The sequence below is a fragment of the Triticum urartu genome, chromosome 4 (genome assembly GCF_003073215.2).
Source record: "Triticum urartu cultivar G1812 chromosome 4, Tu2.1, whole genome shotgun sequence".
In the NCBI taxonomy this organism is placed as follows: Eukaryota; Viridiplantae; Streptophyta; class Magnoliopsida; order Poales; family Poaceae; genus Triticum; species Triticum urartu.
In genome coordinates, this window is record NC_053025.1 from 608,553,864 (window position 1) to 608,560,059 (window position 6,196).

General features: G+C 40.4%; 1 long non-coding RNA gene across 2 annotated transcripts; it reads left to right on the forward strand.

Moving 5' to 3' along the window:
- The first annotated feature begins 1,481 nt into the window (after positions 1-1,481).
- LOC125553169 lies at positions 1,482-5,773 on the forward strand. 2 transcript variants are annotated; one of them, XR_007303946.1, is made up of 5 exons: positions 1,482-1,938; positions 2,474-2,739; positions 3,847-3,945; positions 4,043-5,065; positions 5,153-5,773. It is a non-coding gene; the product is annotated as an uncharacterized LOC125553169 (long non-coding RNA). The 2 variants fall into 2 exon arrangements; XR_007303947.1 differs by having other exon boundaries at positions 2,621-2,739; positions 5,153-5,770.
- Positions 5,774-6,196: the final 423 nt, after the last annotated feature.

The following is a 6,196-nucleotide window of genomic DNA, read 5'->3' on the forward strand; positions in this document are numbered from 1 at the left end:
AAAATCTCCATACAATAATAATTGTTCGTGATGTTTACAAAAATCACGTGTTTCAAAAATTTGTGGGTGTATTAAAAAACAGTGTGTATAAAATGTCAAAAATTAGTAAACATTTATACAATGTAAAAAATGTTGGCGTAGTTTCAAAAGTATTTTTTTATCATTTTAAAATATATTCAGTACGTATTAGAAAAAATATTTTATATTTATTTTCAAACATCTATTTGAAGAATGTTTACAAAATATAATAAAATGGTTTGTGTTATTGTGAAAACCTTCGGACCATTGAAAAAAGTGTTCAATGTGTACTTGAAAAATGTTTAACATGTATTTATAAACCGTTTAAACATATATTTTTAAAAATTCAACGTGTATCAAAAACATATTCATGCGTATATGATACACCCCCCCCCCCCCCCCCCCCCCCCGCCCCCCGGGTATCGCCTTTTCAGTTTTGAAAAAAAAACAAAAGAAAATGATAAAAACTTCAAAAAAATTAATAGTGTGAGATGTAGTTAAGCTACTACATGTAGTAGTTAGGGAAATTTAAATACATAAATTTCGACATATCTTACAAAAAAGTGTTATGAAAAATTAAAACGACTATATTTTGCATACGATGCGAAAAAAATGTATAATATATCAAAATGTTCCGCATGAAAATCCGGTTCCGATTTCGACGGCCGTAGGCCGTTTTGCAATTTTTTAGGATCCTCAAATCCTGAAAGGAAAAAAAGTTATGCTCAAATTTTAGTTTTTTTTGAATTTTGGTTAAATCTGGTCAAACTGTGGTCAAACTACTTATTCAAGAAATATTAGTGTTACTAAATAATTATTTCAGTTTTTTTGAATTTTGGTTAAATCTGGTCAAACTATGATCAAACTACTTATTCAAGAAATATTAGTGTTACTAAATAATTAATTTTTTTAAAATAATAGTTTCAAACTCAAACAGTGAAACGTTTGACTTCATGCTCAAGCTAAACTCCTGTGGGTTAATAGGATTGACAACTTACTATTGTCAGGAAAACAACAAGTGCAGACTTGGAAACTAGGGGGAATAGAACTTGGAAGTCATGAGGGGTGATTAGAGACCAAATCGTCAAATAATTCAGAAAATTGAAAATCAGAATAAAACATCAGAAAAAATCCTTCAATAATTTTCTCTCCACAATATCAATTTTAATAGATGTAGTTTCATTCTTGAAAGTAGATCATCGAACGTTGATGCACATAATCTTGTCAAACACTCTCTTTTACTTGATCAGGGTCGCCACTTATGGCTTATTTCTCGACATGACCCAACATGTATCCCTTTATCTACTACCTCTATAAAAGCACGAGAGGGCGGAGAATCAAAACATCTACACCGTTCAGAGCATCGAATCCTAGGCTCCAGATTGCTCCAATGTTTAGCAGCAAACCATGTTTTAGCCATGCTTAATTAATTACCCTCGCTGCCACGCGACCCACGCCGTCACCCACGCGCACACGTTCCTCACCCCACCCTTCTCGCTCCCGATCCCATCTCCCCACGGGCCTCAACTTGGCTATGGCGACGGGGATCAACAACTCCTCTCCTTTGCCTTCTCAATCGCCGCCCGCCACACGCCTCGCCGCGTCCCTCCTTCATTCCCGTCCTCGATTGGGCCGCCGCCGCCACCGCGCCATCAGGGACGCCGGGGGAGTGCAACCACCGCGCCGCCAGGGTACGCCGCGTGTACCGGCAATGCGTGAGTCGCCGCGGGTACCGCGCCGGTCGCTGCTTCTGACGATGCGGGAGCCGCCCCATCCGGCGAGGACGAGGGGCCCCGTCACCGCTGATCCTCAGGGCGCATGCTGCATCTGAAGCCTCCCTAATGATCTCGTCCATGGAGCACTGGAGTATTGTTGTTGCGCCACTCCTTCTGTTCATCGCCAAGAAGCAGGAGCAAGGCGGTGCGTCTCCCTTCCTGATGATCTCACATACACCGTAGAGTATTTTGTTTAGTTTTATACTGACATCACCACATGGCTATTGCTAATTTCCATGGGCCCCTTTCACGTGATTGGTGATGGAATTCCTTCTGTCATGTCCATTTACTCCCCATCTCATGGCTGGAGTTTGGTCCTAATTACAGGCCCGGCTTTGAATTAGTAATTAGGACGCACTAACATGTTGGCTGAGAAGAAGGAAAAGAACTAGCATGCATATTTAGATCGATAACCCTGTCAATTTCTAAACTGAACCTCTTAGTTCCAGTGCATATAAAAGAATATCCATTGTTTTAGGTTTTCGTGCAACTTGCCCAAAGCCACCATATGCACACTTTTGCTAATGTCACAACTTTTAGTTTTAGATATATACATTATTCATATTATGCTTGTCAGAATATATAATTATGTTTACTGTTCCAATGATTTCAGCTACTGATGATGCCGGTTTAATTTGATCATGTGGCATGTAACTAATTTGTTGTTTGCTGCAATACAGAGAGGAATTGTCCAACTGCCTTAATTCAAGTTCATTCTGAACAACACATAATTTTTCAATGTACAGAAAAAGATCCAAAAGCCCATTGTTATATAGAAAAAAACTGATTCAACTCATAGGGTTGTGCATGGCATTTATTAATTGCAGGGCCCCATTTTGCATTTCGCACTGGGGCCTTGAATTTCTGGAATGCCCATGCGTGTCGAAGAGGATGCACGGCGCTGCATCGATGGCCACCATGACGGGGCAAGCTGATGGCATCAAGCGTAAGTATATTATAGGCTCGTAACTTACGAGATTGCTCCCCTGCTTGTTCACATGATTGTTCCTTTGCTTGTTTCCTATAGAATCGCAGTGGTAACTTTTACTGTGCGCGCACTTATCAGTGTTGTATCCAAATCCACTCCACTGAGTACTTGTGCTCTCCACTTTATAAGATTTTAGGTAAATTTTGGCGGTGGTCAGTGGTATGCCGGGAAGCTTTCAGTTTTAATCTTGTTGGCAATTCTTCGAGTAGACTTATTGGTTCTGAATCCAAAGTGCATGGTGGGACTGAAGAGTTTGACTCTTCGAATCAGAGGAAACCAAGGCTAGCACCTAGCATAATCCCGACAAGAACTTGGGTTCATGCAGTAATATTTTCTGGACCCATGATGGGACTGAAGATTTTACTTTTATTTGATGATCAACTACACCTCTTCCAAAAACACTCAACCCAAATGGCAGCCCTAGACTATCTCGTTTCTGTCATAGGTGATGATTGTATTCCATGTTATGGTGGGAAAATGGCACGCATGTCTATTTCTGACCTTCATATATGAATGTCCTTTCTTCTTGCCACCATGGGTATGCATTATTATGACATGGTTAGCTTGGTGAAACGTGAGAAGAAAATAAATATTTGTGTACACAGGGTTGTAGTGTATACCTCTCATATGGATGCAGACACTTCTTTTGAAGAATAATGACCAAGTCAAAAAGAATGAACCCAACAAAATTAACACTTAAGGTTAAATGAAAAGTGTATATGTTGCAAATGTAGGTCAATGGGCTTCCACATCGGTTCATCATTCTGAACCAACATCATCTGTTGGAACTCTGGCATATATTGCTCCTTAAGTTCTGCTTAATAACTAATATGGTCGCAACTCATAATCCATCTTTTTGTGCTTTAAACAGTCGCGCATACTCTGCCATCTCCTCCGAACTTGATTCATTTTGCTTGACCGTAAAAGCTTTACTTGCTTTATGAATTTTGCATCCACTTTTTCTTGGCATGAGTAGTGCATAGTCTTCAGCCGATGCAACCATATAAATATTTTATGTTTTATTATTTGCTGAAGAACTACTAATTTTTCATTGGGTGGAGATAGATGATGTATGGATGTGGGGTCTTCCTTTAGGTGATGTTGGATGGTACCTACCCTTTTGAGGATCCAGAAGATCACAAGAATTTCAAAATGAAAGTTCAGGTATGTTGTCAGCCGTTTAGCTTGGTAATTCCACAAGTTGTATACTAGCAAAGCAAGAAAACACTAAACTCAAATTCACAAACTGTCCGCTTTTCAGTGCTCATTTTCGGACTTCCACCTTATGAATCAGTTTACCAAGATGTGGATGGTCAGGAGATGCGAGCCCAACAAAGATTTTGCTCAAGGCTACAACTTGAACCTCAATCCTACATGAAAATTTAATTTGTGCCATGAAAAATTCAGTTAGCTTTACGATTCTATTTTCGGTATTCATTTCTATTAGAAGTTAAAATAAGAACTCAAGTATGTTCCTTACTGGAGTCAATTGCGTGATCATTAAGCGGGTCAAAACTGAACAGTGTATTGACCACCCATCCTGTATTAGACAAGGAAGCATATACACATCATTTATACATGGTTAGTGTGGAGCCAAAACCATCCAGACTGATCCAGCCAGTCCAGATTCCGAGCGGACCAAGCAGGCGTGCGAATGATATACATTAGACCATCTCCATTATATTCTGAGCGATCCGTTGAGTTTGCTGACTCTGACTATCCTCCATGTCCTACTCTGGTGATGCTCCAACGTTCTCCTAGAGGTCTGCGTCAACAGCCTTCAAGAGTTTTTATCATTCACATGAGTTCTATTGATTTGTCTTTATTAGAAAAAGGGAAATGGTGTACATCTAAGTTCATCTAAGTTAGCTTAGCAAAATAGCAAACTTTGTTGATTTTACATTCATATGAAACAGGCGAGCTCATCACACCTTTGAGCTGTTGCAATTCTACATCCTAATACAAACATGGAATCTAGAGGTGGAAATACGATACATCACTCTTCTCTCCTCTCTCCTGTCGTGCAAGAGCCTCCAAATCAGTGGTTCAGGCTGTGGATTTGGGGCTATGGGCTATTGAAATCCGGCTAGGAGGGATCTAGGTGTATTTCAGCTTATGGGAAAGCTTGGCTGAGTTTCAACTATCTATTGCCGTGGTGGATGAGACTCAGTGGTCATGGGAGACTACTGGCATCTTCTGGGTGAGATCTGTTTATATATGCAGCATGCTTTGCATGAAGGAAGGTGATATCTACAGCAAGGTTGGCGTGGACCTAAAGTTTTGTGTAAGTTACTATTACGGTCACACATCATTCTTTTACCTTTTTTCTATGTCTTATGTTCACCCAATCGACGATGTCGTAATATGCAAGGGATCCAAAACTACGCACAACGCCGGATATTCAGTCCCTAGCAAAACTTCTTCACAGTTGGCCCTGGATGGACCATAGCATTTCATCATGCAGGTTGGTAATATTGGTTTCTATCTATTATATGTATTGTCATGATTTTTTTTGTTTTGTTTTTCTAATACATATTTTTTCCATATTGCATTTCCATATGCTTCCCCTGACCACTTTATCTTGACCCTTGGGATATCTGTTGCCTTGGTCAAGCTTAAGATGATTCAGGACCTTAGATATGCATTGAAACTTCAGAGGATCGCATTTTACCTAAACCAAGCATTGAAAGTACCTCATCTTGACGATGATACTTCTTTCTAGCATGGTCGATTACCAGCTTGTGTTCCAAAAAACACAGATAGATGAGTGACTCTGAAACCCACTAATGCATCTTATTTAGTTTTTGCAATGGTTAAGATAATGACAATGAATTTATCTACAGGAACTTGTTTGGTTATTATGCTTTTAGCGGCACACGTGTTGGCATGAATATGGCACTAACATTCTTTAGAGTCGGGTGGGAAAGCATGTGGGCAAGAGAGATGGTTTTGGGTTGGCCACAGTTGCCAGACGCAGGCGTGGTAGCGGTCCGGATGCCCGCAAAGTCCCCCATTTTGTGTCCAGTTTGCAGAAAAAAGTGTGTTAGGACCGCCAAGCGGACAGATATAAGACCGTTTTGGTTGGCAAAACACGTCCGGATCGCACAGTCAAGACGGTTGCGAGCGGTTTGAGGGTCCGTGTTGGAGATGTCCTAATTCTTACATATATTTGTAATATTAGTTAGAGACGTGCATTTGCACGTGCAAGCTTACTAGTATGCCCAAGTAGATCAATAAACTGTTTGCACCCCTCAAAGAAACATGGTAGTACTTTTTTTCTTCCAAAATAAATACTGTTGTGCATCCATAAGGTATGGGCCCCTGCTCAGGTTGGGGCCTAGGCCGTTGCACTCGCCACCATGGCCCAGGGCCGGCCCTGTTTATTGCAAATAGCATACACAACACGTACACACAA